The sequence below is a fragment of the Rutidosis leptorrhynchoides genome, chromosome 2, assembly GCF_046630445.1.
Source record: "Rutidosis leptorrhynchoides isolate AG116_Rl617_1_P2 chromosome 2, CSIRO_AGI_Rlap_v1, whole genome shotgun sequence".
Taxonomy (NCBI): Eukaryota; Viridiplantae; Streptophyta; class Magnoliopsida; order Asterales; family Asteraceae; genus Rutidosis; species Rutidosis leptorrhynchoides.
Window position 1 is genome coordinate 433,146,123 of NC_092334.1, and position 22,567 is coordinate 433,168,689.

General features: G+C 34.9%; 1 pseudogene; it reads left to right on the plus strand.

Moving 5' to 3' along the window:
- LOC139889223 (formin-like protein 12) overlaps nucleotides 1–20,423 on the plus strand; it is a 131,694-nt pseudogene extending 111,271 nt beyond the window's left edge.
- Nucleotides 20,424–22,567: the final 2,144 nt, after the last annotated feature.

Here is a 22,567-nt window from a genome sequence, read left to right on the forward strand (position 1 = left end):
CTTCGAACTTGGAAATTCCAAAATATCATCATAAATATCTTCGATATTCTGAGGATATTTTCATAAATATTCTCGTCCGATATTAATGATCTCTCCGCGCTATCTGTATTATATCATAAAAGGAAACTGTTTTAGTTTCTATATTCTGTGAACCTTCGAATTTAAAATATGAATGTTTTTGAAGTAATGTTGGGAACTGATGCATGAGTTAGTATAATATAATGACACTTGATCAACGTGATTATATTATAGTAAGTCATGCTGAGTTTTTTTAATGGAACGTGATGATTCACAGATCATAACGTCATCATGTGCCATGTTACATAACTCTTTCATTCTGCTTAACTTATAAACATATCAAGAAAGTATATTCTTGATAGTTCTATTCTCAGTGATTCTGGTAATTTGACAAATCAAATCGTGCGATTACGTTCTTTCTTGTTTAGAACATTAAGTTCATTCGAAACCCCATACTTACGAATTCTGGACCATTACTCGCTTTACTAGAGGACGAGAGGAGAATAAAAAGGCAAAGAGCTCCAAAATATAAGAGAAAATATAAATCCCAATAACCACATGGAGGTTACAAACCGTGGATATTAATACGAATAGCAATATAAAGACACGGTAGAATTAAGAATAGTATCACCCTAAGGTAATAGTAGAAGTAAATAGATTTTTCTGGTGGAAGATTTAAAAGAAGGATGACAGAAATGATAACTAGAAAAATATCAAGGATTAGAACGGGATTAAGCATTTTCACAATCTTTTGGAAGTATGAACTAAGAAGGAAAGTATAGGAATGGTGAGAATAATGGAACGAAAGAGTTTAATTTATAATGGAAATATCAGACAGAGTAATCGAGGCAGATCACCGTATTAAATTATAGAGATCTTAATTTCCTTATTCACCAAAGAATCAAATCTTTTAGATTTCGAAGATTTTCTTTAAATTTCTTGAATTCCGGAATTCAACCCTGACTCTGTCAAAAGCTAAGACAGATCTTTACCCTTTCATTTCACTATTTTGTGATAGCTTCACTCGTACGCTCTGCATAATCGAGTCGTTTTATCTAATATTTAATCAATAATGATAAAACTCTATTTACCAACTCATATTTGTCATGAAAACATTTTTATTGTTAGTCATGACGACCTCACTCAAATTTCGGGACGAAATTTCTTTAACGGGTAGGTACTGTGACAACCCGGAGATTTCCGTCCAAATTTAAACTTAATCTTTATATGATTTCGACACGATAAGCAAAAGTCTATAATGTTGAGTCTCAAAATTTTGGAACAGTTTACATGAATGTATTTGTCCTTTGACTATTCACAGAGATTCACGATAAAGTTATCTGTATATCTATATATATATATATATATATATATATATATATATATATATATATATATATATATATATATAAGTATATATAATAATTTAAAATAGTAAAATATAATTTAACATTCGAATTAAAAATGTAAGATAAATTACATAATAGTTATGTTGTAATTTAAAATGAACCTATATGATTTCTACGTGTGTATATATATATATATATATATATATATATATATATATATATATATATATATATATATAGTGTATAAATATTCAATTATATATAAACTATGATATAATTGATAAATTAAGATACTAATATATTAAAAAGTTAAAAATATAGTTGTTATATTAATGTTATTACTTTCATTATTATTGATATTAATTAGTATTATTAATATTATTATTATTAATATTATAATTATAATTTTAAAGTTATAAATATCAAAATAAAAGCTTTACATATAAATAAGAATGATTAAAAGTATAATTTAGTTGTAAGTTAAATGTCATTAGTTATTGCTAAAATATCAGTATTAGCATTATTATTAATAAAAATCATTATCCTTATTATTAATATTATTTATTTATTATCATTAATAATATAAGTATTATTATCAGTTATATTGTTATTATTAATATTATCATTATTGTAATTATTATTTTAGTTATTAATATGAATTTTATTATTACTAGTATAGTATTATCTTGATTCTAGTATTATTAAATATCCTTATTATTAGTTCTATCATTATTATTACTAATTATTTAATAGTATTATAATTATTAAAATTAATTAAAAAAATTTAGTTAATACGTAATAGAATCAGATAAAGAGGGAATTCAGTATCACATCTCTTTCCCACTGTATTAATTTTTGTATCTTGTCTCCAATCTGTTAGTTGTTTACATCAAATTATCGATTCATTACAAATCCAGTACAAGTCGATCTCAACTTTATATTTTTTTATTTTATTTTATTTTATTTTTTCTTTCTCCTTGTCTGATTATAAGATGCTGTCGACAGATTATAAATTAATTGAATTTTTCATTGTTATGGACGAAATCATTAAAGTCTTCATCTACATTATAAATTACAATTTCCCATTTTTTACAATTCGTAATTAAAAACCCAATTTTTCTTTTACATAAGTCGATATACTCTGTAATGAACTCAAATTAATAAAAGTTCGATTTCACATCAAATGTCAAAAACTAAAAATGCAGTTATGTTAGAAATTTTTCACTCAATCTACTTGCAAAGTTTCAAAAACCAATTCTTTATATTGAGTTCTAATTTCGAAGTCAAACCCTAAAATTTCAAAAGTCAAAAATATTGTTCATAGCGAAATTTGATTTCTGTTTGATGTTTTAGATTCAATTGAGTTTGCAGAAAGTTTATAGGAGGGATTTGCAACCTAATTTATGTTATAATTTTTATCTGAAACGACCTAAAATTCAAATTTAATGTGTGAGTTTTTTTTTTTTTTGGTGTTCTTCGCGTATCTGTGTTTCTGCATAATTTTTTTTCTTTTTCTTTTCCTCTGAATAATTCAACTCTCACTCAAACAAGTCGCATATGTTTCTATTTAAAATCTAAATCCAACAATTTACTCATGGGTTTGATTACTATGGTCACTGATTAAGTTGAAGCGAAGGAGAAAAAGAAGATGAAACAGATGAGGTTTAATCAAAATAAAAACGGGTATAATTTCAGGAAAAATGAAATGGTCGAGTGGTTTGTGGTGTTTGCGGGTATTCGAGAGGTTGTGGGTTCGAGTCCCATTTGGAGCATTTTTTTTAGGGTATACACTTTTAACCTCATTTCCATTATTATTATTATTATTATTATTATTATTATTATTATTATTATTATTATTATTATTATTATTATTATTATTATTATTATTATTATTATTATAATATTATTATTAATATGATTATTATTGTTATGATTATTATTGTTATTGTTATTAACATTAGTATTTTAATGATTATTGTTATTACTATTACTAATATAAGTAGTAATTATCAATTATTATTATTATTAGGTATTAGTAACATTATGATTATTATTATTATTATGAAAAATCATTAAGTATTATTCATGATTATTAGAATTATTAATATCAATATAAGTATTATTATGATTAGGCCTATTATTATTATAATTGTTATCATGAAAATAATACAAACTATTGTTATTAGGATTAATATTAGTATTAGTATTATTGTAGATTTATTATTATTATTATTAACAAAATTATTATTATTAAGATTACCATTAATAATAAGATTTTTATAATTATTATTATTAAGTATTATGTACTAATGTCAAAAATTATTATTTTCACTACCAATATTACTAAATTATTCATTTTACCAAAAACTACTAATATTATCATTATGAGATTTATAATCAAAAACTATCATCAATATTATTATTAACAAAAATTATTAACTTTAATATTTTTATTAGTAACATTAGGTATTATCATTATTATCATTTTTACCATTACAAATAATATCTTGGTATTAATTATAATTACTATATTTTAACAAACAAACTATATATATATATATATATATATATATATATATATATATATATATATATATATATATATATATATATATATATAATACATATAACATAATAAAATTAATAGTTTCATATACAAAATGAATATATGAAACATATATATATTATTATTATAAAAAGTATATAATTAATAGAATTATATATATATTTATTCGATTACAACTATGTATATTAATAAATACACAAATGATATAGGTTCTCGAATTCGAGGCTAACCCTACATTTGTTCAATGTCGTCATATGTATTTTTACTACGAAATACATTACTGTGAGTTTCATTTGCTCCCTTTTTAAATGATTTTGCAATAAAAAAAATTTTGGGACTGAGAATACATGCACTGCTTTTATAGATGTTTTACGAAATAGACACAAGTAATTGAAACTACATTATATGGTTGAATAGATCGAAGCCGAATATGCCCTTTTTAGCTTGGTAGCCTAAGAATTTGGGAACAGACCCCCAAATTGACGCGAATCCTAAAGATAGATCTATCGGGCCCAACAAGCCCCATTCTGAAATTTGGAATGCCTTAGTACTTCGAAATTATCATGTCAGATGGGTGTCCCGGAATGATGGGGATATTCTATATGCATCTTGTTAATGTCGGTTACCAGGTGTTCAATCCATATGAATGATTTTTATGCATGATGTTTATGAGAAATGGAAATATGAAATCTTGTGGTCTATTAAAATTATGGAAATGATTATTTATGATAAACTAATGAACTCACCAACCTTTTGGTTGACACTTGAAAGCATGTTTTTTCTCAGGTACGAAAGAAATCTTCAGCTGTGCATTTGCTCATTTTAGAAATATTACTTGGAGTCATTCATGGCATATTTCAAAAGACGTTGCATTCGAGTCGTCGAGTTCATCAAGATTGTTATTAAGTCAATTATAGTTGGATATATTATGAAATGGTATGCATGATGTCAACTTTCGTTGTAAAGAAAGATTGTCTTTTAAAATCGAATGCAATGTTTGTAAAATGTATCATATAGAGGTCAAGTACCTCGCGATGTAACCACCTATCATTCACACATATCATCGTCGCTCAAAAACCTCCTCGGCACCACCTAAACAAAGTCACAACCAACTACCTTAGACTACTGCTACTACCACCACTTCCACAAACACTGAGCCATCTCATCTTTCTCGACCAGCCAATCTACGCCCCATTCCTAAACAAATCCACCAACATAAGGCCACCTCCTATCATACAAGAGGTCCCTCGTCCGACACTAAACCAACAAACTTTACCATTGCTAACAAAGATCCTCACTGGCGTAAAGCCATGACTGAAGAGTATTCAGCGTTGGTGCGGAATGGTACTTGGTCACTAGTACCTCGTGTTCCAAATTCTAATGTGGTTGATTGCAAGTGGGTATACAAATTAAAACGGGATCAAACAGGGGCAGTACAACGCTACAAAGCACGTTTAGTTGCTAAAGGGTTTCGACAACAACCAGGCATCGACTATCAGGAAACATTTAGCCCCGTTGTAAAATCAACAACCATTCGTGTTGTTCTCTCCTTGGTTTTGTCTCAGAAATGGTCCCTCAGGCAACTTGATGTACAAAATTCCTTTTTACATGGTGATCTTCACAAAACAGTTTATCTACAACAACCACCGGGATTTGTCAATTCAGCTACACCAAATCATGTGTGCCTCCTTCACAAAGCCTTATATGGATTAAAGCAAGCACCTAGAGCATGGTTTCATCGACTCTCTATGGCATTTCAATCTCTTGGATTTCATGGATCGAAAATGGATACTTCCCTGTTTATCTACTCTAATGGGAACACTCTTCTATACATGCTTGTGTATGTTGATGATATTATTTTAACAGGGAACGATGCAAAGGAAATAGATAGGGTGGTACTAAGTCTTAGCCGCTCATTTGATGTTAAAGATATGGGTAACTTGTCTTATTTTCTGGGGATTGAAGTCACAAGGAATGGTCACGACATGATTCTATCACAATGCAAATACATCCATGAACTTTTGGAACGTGCTGACTTATCTAATGCTAAGCCAGTTTCATCTCCGAAGACAACCAACGCAAACCTTGCTCTTGGTGATAGTGCCACATTTGAAAACCCCGTTCAATATCGTCAAATTGTCGGTGCTCTTCAGTACGTTACATTGTCTCGACCGGACATCACTTTCGCAGTCAACAAAGTCTGTCAGTATATGCATTGTCTCACGATAAATCATTGGTCAGCAGTTAAACGAATTCTCTGTTACTTACAGGGTACGACCAATTATGGGTTACGTTTTATTCATGACTCCGGAACAGTGCTTCATGCCTACACTGATTCAACATACAACTCGCTGACTAGCTTCTCTGATGCTGACTGGGCAGGTTGTCCAGATGACCGTCGATCCACGGGAGGATATGCAATATATCTAGGTTCAAATCTAGTATCATGGTCTGCACGAAAACAAAAGACTGTCTCTCGATCCTCAACAGAATCTGAATACAAGGCCCTAGCTGACATAGTTGCGGAACTAACATGGCTTCAAGATCTATTACGTGAACTTCGTGTTGCGGTTAAATCGGTTCCTACCTTATGGTGTGATAACCTTGGTGCTACGTATCTTTCAGCTAACCCAGTCTTTCATGCACGTACAAAACATGTAGAAGTTGATTTTCACTTTGTTCGAGAAAGAGTTGCTCAACAAAAAATTTCAGTTCAGTTTATAACTACTGATGATCAGATTGCAGATATCTTCACCAAGCCGCTGTCCTCACCAAGATTTCACCTGTTACGATCCAAGCTACATGTCGTTTCCCGCCCTTAGCTTGCGGGGGAATATTAGACAAATATAATTTTATAAGGCTATGTTATTGCTATAGTGTAGAGATATATTATTTAATTGTTACTCCTATATAATGGAGGCTTATGTACTGATAATAAACACACAGAACATACAAGTTCAATTCAATATCTCTCTTCCTCTATTATATCATTTAATACAGAGTTTCCGGACCATTGCCTCCGCCACCTCCACCAGGAGGCAGAACTCCTGGACCTCCGCCACCTCCTCTCCCTGGAGGTCGTGCACCCGGACCACCACCTCCACCTGGTGGCCGCACACTTGGACCTCCGGCACCACCTGGGCCACCAACACCTCCGGGTGTTGGCCCTCCACCACCTCTGTTGGGACCTCGTGCACCTGGACCTCCGAGTTTTGGTCCTACTCCACCTAGGGGTCGAGGTTTGGTGCGTCCTGCTGCAGCTTCAGCGCCTCCAAGAGCTAATTTAAAGCCGCTGCATTGGAGCATGTTGACGAGAGCATTGCAAGGAAGCTTGTGGGAAGAATTGCAAAGACCTGAGCCCCAAAGGTATTGTACTTTATGCACTATTTTGCATATTTTTAGACACAATATAATGTAGTTGAAAGATGTGCTGCTTTTTTTTTTTTTGGCAAAAATATTAATATATATATATATATATATATATATATATATATATATATATATATATATATATATATATATAAAGATCAAATGATCCAGAATTACAACATTATATCAGTTCTAATGAACTGCGACATACACGTACAATAGCCTTGAAACCAACCACTAGAGAGCTAAACAAACACACACAACTACACAAACACCACCAGAACTAAACATACATAAACACACACCCGACCCCTAACCCAAACTCCGCATCCAACACGCATCGAGAATCGCACTTCAGCCACGCCCACCGGGCAACCCAAGAACACTAATCCTGAGGCCTAACTTTCCGAAGCCAAACAAGTCGGCTACGTCGACAAAAACATCGCACCCACCTAAACAGACACGACGACGGGAAAAATGGAATGAACGAGAACAACCGTGCAACAACGAACCAAATCATCAGCAAAGACGGGCCACCGAGAGATCAAGTCTATATTCGCCAAATTTTCTGTATTTTCTAAAACAACAAAAGTCCCAATCATACCTAAACAATCGTCAACGGTCATTAGCCACAACAGCAGTCTCTAGCCGCTACCGGCCGCCACCAACAACAACCATGGCCTGTTAGTAGCTGCCAGCAACAGCCGTATGGCCACACAAATAGCCAACAACCATGAACAAACTGTCTAACCTAACCACAACTTCCAACAGCCGCCATCAACCACAATTGGCCGCCAGCCGCCGCTAGCAACCGCCAGCAGCCACCAGCAACCGCCAGTAGCCGTCAGCAGCCATCAAAAAGCTTAGGCATCAGCACATATGTATACACACCTCAGACCCAAAAAACGTCAACCTCCAAAAATGAAAGACAATCCGGCACCCATCAACGGTGGTCATAGATTTCCGACAGGAAATCGCCTCCTATAACCACCTAGGAAAGGTACTAGTATGAGAATCAACAGAACATGCTGCATGTATTATTGTAATACCTATAACTTCAAAAATTAATTTGATATAGAATATTTTTAATGTTAGTACGATTATAATTAATAAGTAATATAATTTATTTATATAATCAAAGACTTGATATGTTGATTAATGGGCAAAAAATAAAATATTATTCAGGATGTTGACGATTTGGAAATATATAGTCTAAAAAAGTATAGTTAATTCATAAATAATGAGTATATATCTTAACCATAGACACGCACAAAAATATTTCTGTAGAAATTATATCGTTTTTAGACTTGTTAACTATATGCATTTCAAGGATTATAAGTAGGAGGGCTGCCGCCATCCCAAATTTTTGGGTTATAGTATAGGTTTTTTTTTTTTTTTTTTTTGACGGAGTAAACTAAAAATAAATACTATCTTAATGTCACAACCCAATAAGTTTGTGGCCCAACCCACTAAGATTATGACCCAATTAAGGGTTTTAACCCAAGAATTTCATGGAAGGCCCAAGAACATCATGGAAGCTCCCTAGAACTTTCCCATGAGTTCTTCCATGGAATGGTATGGAATGTTCATGGAAACATCTATCTCCATGTATATACTTGAAGTTTCTAGTACTTAGATCCTAACCATTGATTTAGATTAATCTTAGCCATCCATTTTGTGTTAGAAGTAGTATAAATAGGGGTGGTCTCATTTGGCACACCACACCTCAAATCTCAAACATTCTCTCTTGTAAAGCATTCTCAAGCAATATAAGTATTTTCTTCAATTCCACTTGTTCTATAATATTTTCTCTTTTGGTTACTTGAATCGTTATAAGGTCCGAGTAAGGTTGACTTAGTAGAGACTAAGTGCCGCACGTGAGCTTATCGAGATAAGTCCGTGACATTTGGTATCAAGAGCAAGGTCGATTCAAGGAGATGGCAACCGAGACCGAGAAGAATGTGAGCGCAACAAGTGGTGTGATGGGTGATGAGACTCGTGGTCGGGTAGAGACTCGACAAGGAGCCAAGAAGAACCGAGGTATGTCCAAAGACTTTGTCGCAAACCTGGACAAGAGGATCATGGATGTAGAGACATCCATGGACGACGTGAAAGCAAAGGTCGAAGACGTCCACCAACGTTTGGATGGTTTGGACGGGGACTTTGACGAATTGAAAGATGATTGCAAGAGTGCAATCAACGTGCTAGACGTTGACATGCGACGTGAGATCCATGACTTAAGGGGTATGCTCATGGGTGAGATTACGAAGTTGCGAGGCGAAATGGAGGGGGAGGTCTCCACTATTCACCAACGCCTCGTGGATTTACAAACCAACATGAACTCTTGTTTGAGATTCATGGCTAGTGGGGGTAGCAACACTGGATGCAATGATCCGAAGGTGGACGTTCCCAAGCCGTCACCGTTCATGGGGAAGCGGGAAGCCCGAGCGGTTGATGGTTTTATATGGGAGATGGAACAATACTTGGAGGGAGTCAACATAGAGGATGATGCAATGAAGATCAAGACGGCAACCCGTTACCTGAAGGATACCGCAGCGTTATGGTGGCGTCGTCGATATGGAGATATCGAGAAAGGTACGGTTACTATTGATACTTGGGATGATTTCCTTACTGAACTTAAGAATCAATTCTACCCCAAGAATGCTCAAAAGGATGCGATGAGTCGTCTACGTAAATTACATCATTCCGGGACGATTCGGGAGTATATTAAAGAATTCACGAACCTTAGCCTGGAGGTCCCAAATATTCCCGATGATATTCTCCTCTTCTATTTTCTCGATGGTTTGCAACCTTGGGCTAAAACGGAGTTGGAGAGACGAGGAGTCCAAGACCTTGCCACCGCAATTGCTCAAGCGGAGGCACTAGTCGATCATGCTAATAGGAAAGATTCGTTCAAGTCAAAAGATAAGAAGGTGAGCCATGAGAAAGGTGGGGGAGATAAGCCCGCCCAATCAAGGAATGATAATACACGTAAGCCACCAACCGGGAATAACAAGAGCATAAAAACTTCTTACAAGAATGATGGATGTTTCATATGTGATGGACCGCATAGAGCCCGAGATTGTCCGAAGAAAGCTAGCCTTCATGCTATGGAAGCTCAAAAGGCGGGTTGTCAGGATGAGGAGCGGTGCATAGGATCAATGCATATCCTCAACGCAATCAAGGCCAAGACGGAGATACCCAAGGTAGTGGCTAAAGGACTCCAATTCGTAGATATTAACATTTGTGGAGATCGGGTACGAGCTTTGGTGGATACGGGAGCAACTCATAACTTTATCTCCACCGATGAAGCCAAAAGGCTAGGACTTAAGGAAACAAAAGAGAGTGGCATGATGAAGACGGTGAACACGAGTGCCAGACCGATTAGTGGGGTGGCTAAAGACGTATATGTGAAGATTGGAGAATGGGAAGGAATGATTGATCTCTCAGTCGTACCTATGGACGACTTTAAGTTAGTACTTGGGATGGAGTTCCTAGATAAGGTACGCGGTTTCCCTATGCCGTTTGCTAATTCACTGTGTATCTTGGATGGTGAGAAGACTTGTATGGTGTCAACCGAACGTGGAAGCAAGAGTGCATCCAAGTCACTTTCGGCCATGCAATTCAAGAAGGGGTACAACAAGAATGAGACATGCTATTTAGCGGTAGCAAAGCAAGAGACGGTCGAAGATAAGGGAAAACTAGAGGTACCCAAGGAGATTGAGAAGATCCTCAATGAGTTCAAGGATGTCATGCCCAAGGAGTTACCAAAGAAGTTACCACCTAGGAGGGAGGTTGACCATGCGATTGAGTTGGAGCCGGGATCAAAACCACCTTCCAAAGCCCCATACCGAATGCCACCACCCGAGTTAGAGGAGTTGCGAAGACAACTCAAGGAGTTGCTGGATGCGGGATACATCCGACCGTCAAAATCCCCGTATGGTGCTCCGGTGCTATTTCAAAGAAAGAAGGATGGGTCCTTGCGGATGTGTATAGATTACCGGGCACTTAACAAGGTAACTATCAAGAACAAATACCCAATCCCACTTATTGCTGATTTGTTCGATCAACTTGGGAAGGCGAGATACTTCTCCAAGTTAGACTTGAGATCGGGATATTATCAAGTCCGAATTGCCGAAGGAGATGAGGCTAAAACCACATGCGTGACGAGGTATGGCGCTTATGAATTCCTAGTCATGCCCTTTGGTTTAACCAATGCCCCTGCCACATTTTGTACTTTGATGAACAAATTATTCCACCCGTTCCTCGACAAGTTTGTCGTGGTGTACCTGGATGACATAGTCGTGTATAGCGATACCATGGAAGATCATGTGAGGCACTTGAAGCAAGTATTCCAAGTACTAAGGGACAACGAGTTGTATGTGAAGCTAGAGAAATGTTCATTCGGATTAGAGGAGGTGGATTTTCTTGGACATCGAATTAAAAATGGGAAGTTACTCATGGACGGGGCTAAGGTCAAGGCAATTCAAGAGTGGGAGGCACCAATGAAGGTGACTGATTTACGATCTTTTCTTGGTTTAGTAAACTACTATCGTCGTTTTATCAAGGGATACTCGGCGAAAGCGGCTCCATTGACAGAATTGTTAAAGAAGAACAAAGCTTGGTTGTGGGATGAGAAATGTCAAGCAACATTCGAAGAGTTGAAAGGAGCGGTCATGGAAGAACCGGTGTTGAGACTTCCGGATGTGACCATTCCGTTCGAGTTACACACAGACGCATCGGACTTTGCTATTGGAGGAGTTCTAATGCAAGAGGGTCACCCAATCGCGTTCGAAAGCCGAAAACTTAACGAGGCGGAAAGGAAGTACACTGTGCAGGAGAAGGAGATGACTGCAGTGGTTCATTGTCTGAGGACATGGAGGCATTATCTTTTGGGATCAAGGTTCGTGATTAAGACGGATAATGTGGCAACGAGTTATTTTCAAACCCAAAAGAAGTTGAGTCCCAAACAAGCTCATTGGCAAGACTTCCTAGCCGAATTTGACTATGTGTTGGAGTATAAGCCTGGGAAAGCCAATGTGGTAGCTGATGCCCTAAGTCGTAAGGCGGAGTTTGCAGCGATCACAAAACCACAATTCTTCCTTCAAGATCGTATAAAGGAGGGATTAGAGCATGATTCTATAGCCAAAAACCTTGTTGGATTGGCTCGAGATGGGAAAACGCGAAGGTTTTGGCTCAAGGGTGATCTATTATTCACCAAAGAAGACCGGTTATATGTGCCTAAGTGGGGTGATCTTAGACGGACAATCTTGAAGGAGTGTCATGATTCAAAGTGGGCTGGTCATCCAGGTATCAAGAGGACACTGGCATTAGTAGAAGGCACTTATTATTGGCCAAGGATGGAAGACGACGTAGAGACGTACGTGCGAACATGCCTAATATGCCAACAAGATAAGATAGAGCAACGCCAACCAGGAGGACTATTACAGCCGCTACCTACACCGAAAGGACCATGGGAGAGTGTTTCCATGGACTTCATTACTTGCTTACCTAAGTCGGAAGGGTGTGGGAGTATTATAGTCGTGGTAGACCGGTTTTCTAAGTATGGTACCTTCATAGCCGCATCATCCGAAGTTACCGCGGATGAAACCGCAAAACTATTTTTCAAGAATGTGGTGAAGTATTGGGGGATACCGCATGTGATAGTAAGTGATCGAGATCCGAGGTTCACAGGGCGTTTTTGGACGGAGTTGTTCAAGATCATGGGGACGGACTTGAATTTCTCCACGAGTTTTCATCCCCAAACAGACGGACAGACGGAAAGGGTGAATGCACTATTGGAGCTCTATCTTCGACACTATGTAAGTGCAAATCAACATGATTGGGCTAAGCTTCTTGATATTGCTCAGTTCTCTTATAACATGCAAAGGAGTGAGTCCACGGGGAAGAGTCCTTTTGAGTTGGTGACAGGACGCCAACCATTGACCCCGAATGCTTTGGCCGCTTCATATGATGGAAGCAGCCCAGCCGCTTATAGAACGATGAAGGAGTGGCACGAACAAGCCGACTTGGCGCGAGCATCACTAGATAAGGCGGCCAAGAAAATGGAGAAATGGGCGGATGAGAAAAGACGACATGTTGAGTTCAAAGTTGGGGACCAAGTGATGGTGAAGCTTTTACCTCAACAATTCAAAACATTTAGGAAGGTGCACAAAGGATTGATCCGGAGATATGAAGGCCCATTCCCGGTAATTGGACGTGTTGGGAATGTATCTTATCGAGTTCAACTACCGCCCAAATTAAAGATTCATCCAGTCTTCCACGTAAGTTTTCTAAAACCTTATCATGGGGACGAGGAAGACCCAGAACGAGGAGTTTCCAAACGAGCACCAATGGCAGTTGCGACTTCGTTCGATCGTGAAGTGGAAGATATCTTGTTGCATCGAACGGTACGGAGACGAGGTGTGCCGAGCTATAGAGAATACCTGGTTAAGTGGCGTAACTTGCCCGATAGTGAAGCAAGCTGGGAAGCCGAAGACTTATTGTGGCAGTTCACAGACAAAATCAAGAAGTATCACGAGGATCACACGACGAGGACGTCGCGAGCTTAGGTGGGGGAGAATGTCACAACCCAATAAGTTTGTGGCCCAACCCACTAAGATTATGACCCAATTAAGGGTTTTAACCCAAGAATTTCATGGAAGGCCCAAGAACATCATGGAAGCTCCCTAGAACTTTCCCATGAGTTCTTCCATGGAATGGTATGGAATGTTCATGAAAACATCTATCTCCATGTATATACTTGAAGTTTCTAGTACTTAGATCCTAACCATTGATTTAGATTAATCTTAGCCATCCATTTTGTGTTAGAAGTAGTATAAATAGGGATGGTCTCATTTGGCACACCACACCTCAAATCTCAAACATTCTCTCTTGTAAAGCATTCTCAAGCAATATAAGTATTTTCTTCAATTCCACTTGTTCTATAATATTTTCTCTTTTGGTTACTTGAATCGTTATAAGGTCCGAGTAAGGTTGACTTAGTAGAGACTAAGTGCCGCACGTAAGCTTATCGAGATAAGTCCGTGACATTAACCTCCCTAAATATTTACAGCCACATATTTCTTTCTTATCAAAAAATCAATAGGCTTTTACTTCATCAAATATTACGGCGTACTACTTAAAACTCCTTGTTTTTGAATGTATCTATCTCAAAATAAACTTATTACTAAATACATGGAATATAATTGTACAGCCGCAGTATGTTTTTCCTATATGTATTTTATTAGTCCTTTTTAGTTGGCCCAAATAAATTAATCGTCACTTCACTTTCACAAATAAATTAAAATAAATAAGTAAAATTTTATTTTTTAAAGGCAACAGTCGGCATCGAATATTCTCATTTGCCACGCACGTACGCACTTTCAGAAGAAAACCCGAATCGCATTGCAGGAACCCGATCCTCAAACCATCTCGAGGGGCAAATAAAAAATACAAGTAATAGTACAAATATTTTTTATTGGAAATGAATGAAATTCTTTCTTATGTTTGGAAAAAAAAAAATCCCAATATATATCAAAGTCATGGAACTAGTATTGTGTTTTCGATGATTTTAAAATGTTTATATGCCGTTGGGCTGAGTTGTAATGATTTTTATTACCATAAATAATTTAAGGTCATACACTTAGTAATTTTGAACGTATGTTGGTTTCGCCCTCCTATTTATAAACTTCAAGTTCCGCCACTGGTCAGAAAGTTGCAGTTTGGATGCAATCAATAATTTCAAATATTTTAGCTTTTTTTTTTTTTTTTTTTTTTAATGACTTCTATTAATGATCTGCTTTGCAACTGTCAGAATTATACAGGTGACAAGGAGATGTTGGGCAAGTGTGAACAGGTATGGATTATTATATCTTTTACATTGCGTTCTGTTTCCACTTTATGTGACATGTAGCTCATATTTGTTTGAATTTATCTCCCAGTTTTTCCTAGAGCTCATGAAGGTGCCACGTGTTGAATCGAAGTTACGGGTTTTTCTCTTCAAAATTCAGTTTAACTCTCAGGTAAGAACTAATATTAAGATTCGAGTTTTTTACTCACATTTCAATGTCATATTTTTTTAATTATCTATCTGATTCCGACACTCTTGTCAGCTTTCAGAGTTTAAGAAGAGTTTAAATACTGTAAACTCGGCATGTGACTAGTGGCGGAACTTGAATCCGATCACAGATGGGGCGGCTTTAAAATTTATTAAATTTTTCAATAACAGCCGGGACGAACATTAAAAAAAACCGTTATTTTTCAGTAAAGAAATTATTTTTTTTAGTGTAAATTAAAAAAAAAAAAAAATTCCAGCTGTGCCCCGCCCCGTCTATACAAACATCCGCCCCTGCATTGTATTGTGACGAGGTGCTATATTATACAACTAGTTACTGTTTCGATTCGTTAGTTAGTTATTCCATTACCTTATCCCATCTCTCTTGCTGGTAACAGGTCCGAACTTGTGTCAAATTAAAGGAAATTATGAAAAGAATCTTGTATTTGGGGAATACATTAAATCAAGGAACTGCGAGAGGTAAGAACGTCATTTTGTTATTATTTCATATATCTTACTTACCTAATTAAGGAATATTCATAATTTGTATTTCTCGTTTTGTACATTTTCTTACAATACATCCTTTGTGCTCTTCTCTGAACTCTAAAGTACGTCGCATCTTGTTTACTTGTAGAAATATTAGGAAAACTTTATACTTCTGGTGAAGATTCTGAATTTATAGTATAATACCACATCATTTTATCATTTTATATATAATATGCAGGTTCTGCAGTGGGTTTTAAGTTGGACAGTCTTTTGAAACTCACTGACACACGGGCTTCAAACAGCAAACTGACTTTAATGCATTATCTCTGCAAGGTACAAGTTTTTTATTTTATTTTATTTTATTTTTACTTTTATTAACAAGTTGTTTTTGTGTTACCCTTGCTATTGATATAGCTTTTCTTTCCGAGTATTAATCAAGTAAACTATCACTGTTGTTACAGGTTCTTGCTGCCAAGTCGTCGGCCCTCTTAGATTTTCATGTGGATCTTGTTAGCCTAGAGTCTGCGTCTAAGGTTCACAAAAAAAAAAAAAAAAAAAAAAAAGTTAATAATATTAAAAAAATGGTTGGAGAAAAAACATAAATCTAACGGCATTTCTCGCAGATACAAATGAAATCTTTAGCAGAAGAAATGCAAGCCATTATGAAAGGGTTGGAAAAGGTTAAGCAGGAACTAACTGCATCTGAAGGTGATGGCCCCGTGTCCAGAGGCGGATCTATACTTAGTTGAGTGGTAGCACTTGCAACCACTCAAATAAGCCCAAATAGTATAAAGTTTGTTGAGTGCTACCAGTGAATTTTATTATGTGCAACTACTTAGCCCAAGCCTACTATTTTGAGTAACTAGTGTTCTATATATCATGATTTTAGGGTAGATTATAGTTTGAGTTTTTTTTTTTTTCAAAGATGAACAGAGATGAGGTAGAAATGAAGGATAAAAATGGAGATTAGATGGAGGTTTAAGAAAGAGAAATAAACTTATTTTTTGGGGTGATGATATGTACACGACCATTTTTTACACATACATAACCAAACATGCTTTACAGTGTTGTACTATACAATATTGTAAAACATGTTTGGTTATGTATGTGTAAAAAATGGTTGTGTACATATCACTCCCCTATTTTTTGTACTTGTTCTTTTCTCTTTGAAATATGTGAAAGCAGATGCATTTTTAACGGGGGATGATTCTCACACACACTTTTTTGATCCTCACACACCAATTGAGTATTATTAGAAGAGTAAATGGTTAAAATAGGTATGTAAGGATCAAAAAAGTGTGTGTGAGAATCATCCCCCATTTTTAACTGTCATAATTAACAATTAATTTGTAGTTTCCTTTTAAGTACTCTTATGGTACTACGTATTTATATTATACTTAGTGAAATAACCCGTGAAATCACGGGTTTATTTAAACTAAACAAATTAATAATATGTTTTAGGTATTATGTGAATGTAAATGCTAGTCATTTAGTTTATCGACCCGTGAAATCACGGATTTCGACTAAAAAATTTGTCGTTTTTACAAACTTATTGATATACTTAACTTTGTTAGAATAAATGAACTACATTTATTTTCCCACCACTCTCTTCTAGTTTTCATCACAATTACTATTTTTTTCTTCATAAAAATCTACATTACAATCTTTTCTTGAGATATTATTTCGCATACATATGTAATGTAATTAATCATGTAAAGAGAACTCATATTTGAATAATAATAATATAATAAAATTAAATATAATTGTAATTGTAATTGTACTTATAATAATAAAAATAATTATAAAGTTTGCTTCAAATTGAATATTTATATTTTTAATAATAATTATTAGTTATAGCAAATGTCTCTTCAATTTTTTTTTTAAAATTAAAATACAATTATTATATGATGATCATACAATATGTTTCAAAGTGTATACATGTTCATGGAGTGTTTTGTAAAAGATTATACAATTTTGTTTTAAAGTTTGTACATATATGGTCAGGGAGTGTTTTATCATAAAGTTGTATATAATGTTTCAAATATTGTACATATGATCATGAAGATATTTTATCATAAAGTTAGTACTATTATCATTCTAGAGATATAGATAAGTTACATGATATCAATTATAAAAAAAATATATGTATTGACATATTGTATATAAGGATACGTTTGCGTTAAGATAATTATGTAAAAAATTCTTGCATTTAAAAATTTATTTAATATTTTAATATTTTAATGATTTAATATATAATAATTAATGAATTATGACATCAGCAAGTAAGCTATAATTTTGACATGTGTCCTAGATTATAATTTTAACATTGTTAGATGACATCATCATTTTACAATTTTAATAGATAGTATAGTTACTCCATATAATATTCAATTCACATTTCACTGTATTTATAAATAATTTTATCACATATGTTCAAACTTGTGACAATATAAAATTCCGCTAAATGTTTATTAAATGGTACTCCGAATCATATATTCGGTATACTACCAAGTTGATTTAATATTTATTTAATTTTAACATAATGAAATGTAACTATTTTTGTTTAAATAAGCTTTACGAATAAAATAACTTCCGCCCCTTTAAAAAATTCGTTCAAGTTTCGCCACTGCCTACTAAGTGTATATTAAAAGAAGTTGATGCTCAAATCCTATGCTAACTTCATTAATTATTAATACTATATAATATTATTTTCACTCTTTTATATGCTAAATGCTAATGCTATGCATGTAAAAAAAAATTAGGTAATTAAAAGTAAAATGTTAAATTAACAAAAACACAGTATTTAATCATGTATGAAAAAGTTAAAAAGACACTCAAAGGATGGAGTAATTGTATATCGTGTGCTATCAAATTTATAAAATGCACTCCGTGTATCATACGATTTTAGTAGGTTTTTCGCCCCCTAAGGAAAATAAATTTTTGGACCGCCACTGACCACTGAATAGTTATAATTTTTTTTGAGCTTTTAACTAGTGACACCAGTGAATACAATTCCTAAATCCGCCATTGCCCGTATATGAGGTTTTCCACTAAGGTACGCAAATATCTTGCTCCGTTTTGTCTTTTTACATTTTCTTAAATATTCAATGCTTATGATTTATTAATATTTATCTTGTTAGACGTTGAATGAGTTCATTGGATTTGCCGAGTCAGAAGTGATGTCTGTAACCAATATATATTCCGTGGTGGTAAGAATCCGTCTAATTGAAGTTCAAATTCGACATTCTCTTCCAAATTTGCTTTTTGATTGTCCTTCAATTTAGCTATATATTGATATATTCTACTTGTCTGTATTGCGGGGTAGAAATGCTGATGCATTGTCCCTATATTTTGGTGAAGACTTGCTCGTTGCCCTTTCAAACAAGGTACCTATTAACAACAGACTGTTGGGGTGACCTTCACCCCTTTCCCACATCGGTTGGAGAGGCAAAAACAAAGGCCCTTATATGTGGCTTGATACCTCTTCCTCACAGGACGCGTTTTAAACCCGTGAGGGCAGTTGAGTCGCTGGTGGCTCGCTGTTCCCAAAGCGGACAATATTCTGTGGTGGTCCTGGCTTCTGTCTCTGTTGCCATCAACTGGTATCAGAGCCGGGGTTACCACACCGATGTTGGGGGGGGGGGGGGGTTGTTGAGGTGACCTTCACCCTTTTTCCACATCGGTTGGAGAGGCATAAACAAAGGCCCTTATATGTGGCTTGATACCTCTTCCTCACAGGACGCGTTTTAAACCCGTGAGGGCAGTTGAGTCGCTGGTGGCTCGCTGTTCCCAAAGCGGACAATATTCTGTGGTGGTCCTGGCTTCTGTCTCCATTGCCATCACAGACTTTATTATTTTTGTTTTAAATAGATTTTTTGCTTAAATACAATTGTATCTGTACGCACATTTGAGCAGTTAATTTTGACTGGCAGTTACTCCGACTCTTTTAAACTTTGTGAGGCTCTTTCGAAAAGCTCATGAAAAGAACGCTAAACAGGCTGAACTAGAAAAAAAGAAAGCTCAAAAAGAGATTGAAATGGAGAAGGCAAAGGGCGTACACTTGACAAAGAAAGGCAAGAAATAGGCTGAACGGAATCCATTCTTAAATGATCGGTCAAAGCGGTTCAATGCAATCCTGATGCCAGCCACAACCACAAGCTAAGTGAACTGAAAAACCCGAGACTGCAGTCAGAAACCCTAGAGCTCCAACTAACGACAATGTAAATACATACACAATTGAAGATGCGGTTTCAGTACTAAAAAGTTCATCCAGACATGCGTGTTTTCGGTGGTAATATGAAACTGAATTGATCTTTTTACTTCCGTTGATAAATCAGATTGTGCGTTCACCCTTTGAAACAATGGCCCCAGAGCTGGCATTATAGCAACAATGTAGAGTATAGTCATAAACCGTGTATATACATACATCTCTAACCCTGTAGTCTAGAGTATCATTGGTCTTTGACTATGCACATCCTAATATTAGAAGTTGGTCAACTTAGAGTTTTTCGACAAGAACTGACCGCAAATTTTGATGTAAATAATAGCAGTTATAGGTGTAGGCGAACTCATGTTGTATTGTTGTCAGGGGCGGAGGGAGTGGGGTAGCTAAGGGAGGCTGTGCCACCCCCAACAAGATTAATCAGTCCAATATATATACTTAGTATTTGTTATTCGAGCTCATAAAATTAATAAACCTCCCTCATTTAAGCCCATAAAATTAACAAGTCTCCCTTATTCAAGCCTATAAAATTATTAATCATATACATTTCAATACATGCAATATGATTCTATTTAATTTATTTAAATATTGAAGTTACCTTTGCTCCCGGTGGATTTTTTTTGCCCAAACTTACATATTTTGCCTCAAAAACCTTCAAATTTACCAAAAAATCATCAAATTTTGTCTCAAAACCTTCAAAATTTTCCCACAATTCTTCATTTTTGCCCCAAAACCTATATATTTTGCCTAAAAACCTCCAATTTTTGCCCCAAAACCTCCATATTTTGCCCAAAAAAATTACTATGGTTTTAAAAAAAAATTGGCTCCGGTGAAAAAAAATCCTGGTTCTGCCACTGTGCGTGAGCCTCCCCCATTAAGAAATCCTGGCTCCGCCCCTGATTGTTGTAACAAAAGTGAGATAGGTTGCAGGTTTAGACACATTTTGTTGATTTTAGAATGAGAAATTTATTGGATCTGTTCTGTTTGTAGTTGCAGATTATGGTACTAATACTAATACTAATACTAATACTAATATATTTGAAGTGTGTATTTGCGTGTACAAGTGTTTAGGTGGGCAACTGGTCTCAACATTCATGGACTGGGTTGGTCAAATGGATTCTGTATCTTTTTCGACAACCGCACAGTAACTAGGTTACTGGTGCTGAAAACCTGCACCTCGAGTGCCTGACCACTGTAATCTGTCAAAGAAATTGTAATTTGATAGAACTGAAATTAGAAATTTGCTTAGGAAGGAATGTAAAAATATGTCATGCTATTATAATTATATCAATGAACGGAATGAAATTTAACTTTGTTATATCTTAAACTTCTATTCGGAAAAATCAATGTATGTTGAACTTTTTAGCTCAATATTATTACGAGTATTATATTATAATAATAATTATATTATAATTATATTATATTATATTATATTATTATAATTATATATAAAATTATATTATAATTATAATTAATTATATTATATTATATTATATTATAATTATATTATATTATTATATTATATTATATTATAACATATACTAAAACACCTACTCAACTTACTGTCCATTTTTAGCGAAACATACTAAACCACATGCTCAATTAGCTCAGTTGGTAACTCTTTATTACCTTCATAAATTTGCCCCAAGTTTTAAGTATATTTGCATTAACTATTTTCTTCCTAAATTTTCTCATTCTTTTTTCCTTCTTCCTCCTTTTCAACCTAAAGTTTTTTTTTTTTTTTTTTTTTTTTTAACTACACCACTACGTATTAATTAATATTAGTATGAATACATGTGTATCTAATACCTAGCCTATTACAGAGTAACTTTTATTTCAAGTACTACCAAAACATTGTTCTATCGCGCTCCACATCAAAGCGCGGACCTCTCTCCTCGTTCAATCTAAGTAAGATTGAATCGGACCTAAATCCGATGATTAAGATCAAGATATTATAAGAATTTTATAGTTTTCAGATCATCATGCATAATTGAGATTGTATTGGATAATTGAAGTTGTGTAAATCAAAGGGGTTTTGACTTAGCGGGGGTGACTTATCAATCTTGATTATGAATTCGAGCGTTGTTAAAAACAAAAAACAAAAGTCAATAGTTGTCAAACCATAATGTTAAAATATATATCTTAACATCAAGATCAAGATCAATATATAAATCATAAAAACCAAATATATGTGTCACCACGTTTTGTGTTCTCACGTAATCATATCGTATCATATCCTAATATCCTATGAATAAGGATATCATGATATGAATACCTCATAAAGTATTTAAGGAAAAAAGTAACATGAAAACGCACACATTGTTTTTTTCTATATATATATAAAAGGTAACATGAATGATAAGCCAAGAGTAACGTAGAAAAACAAACATACACGATTAATAGTCATTAGCACGCAATGGAAAAAGACTTCAAATTATCAAATATATTTTGTGGTCACCAATTTTGGGGTGTTAACTACCTACTTTATAATTTTACATGTC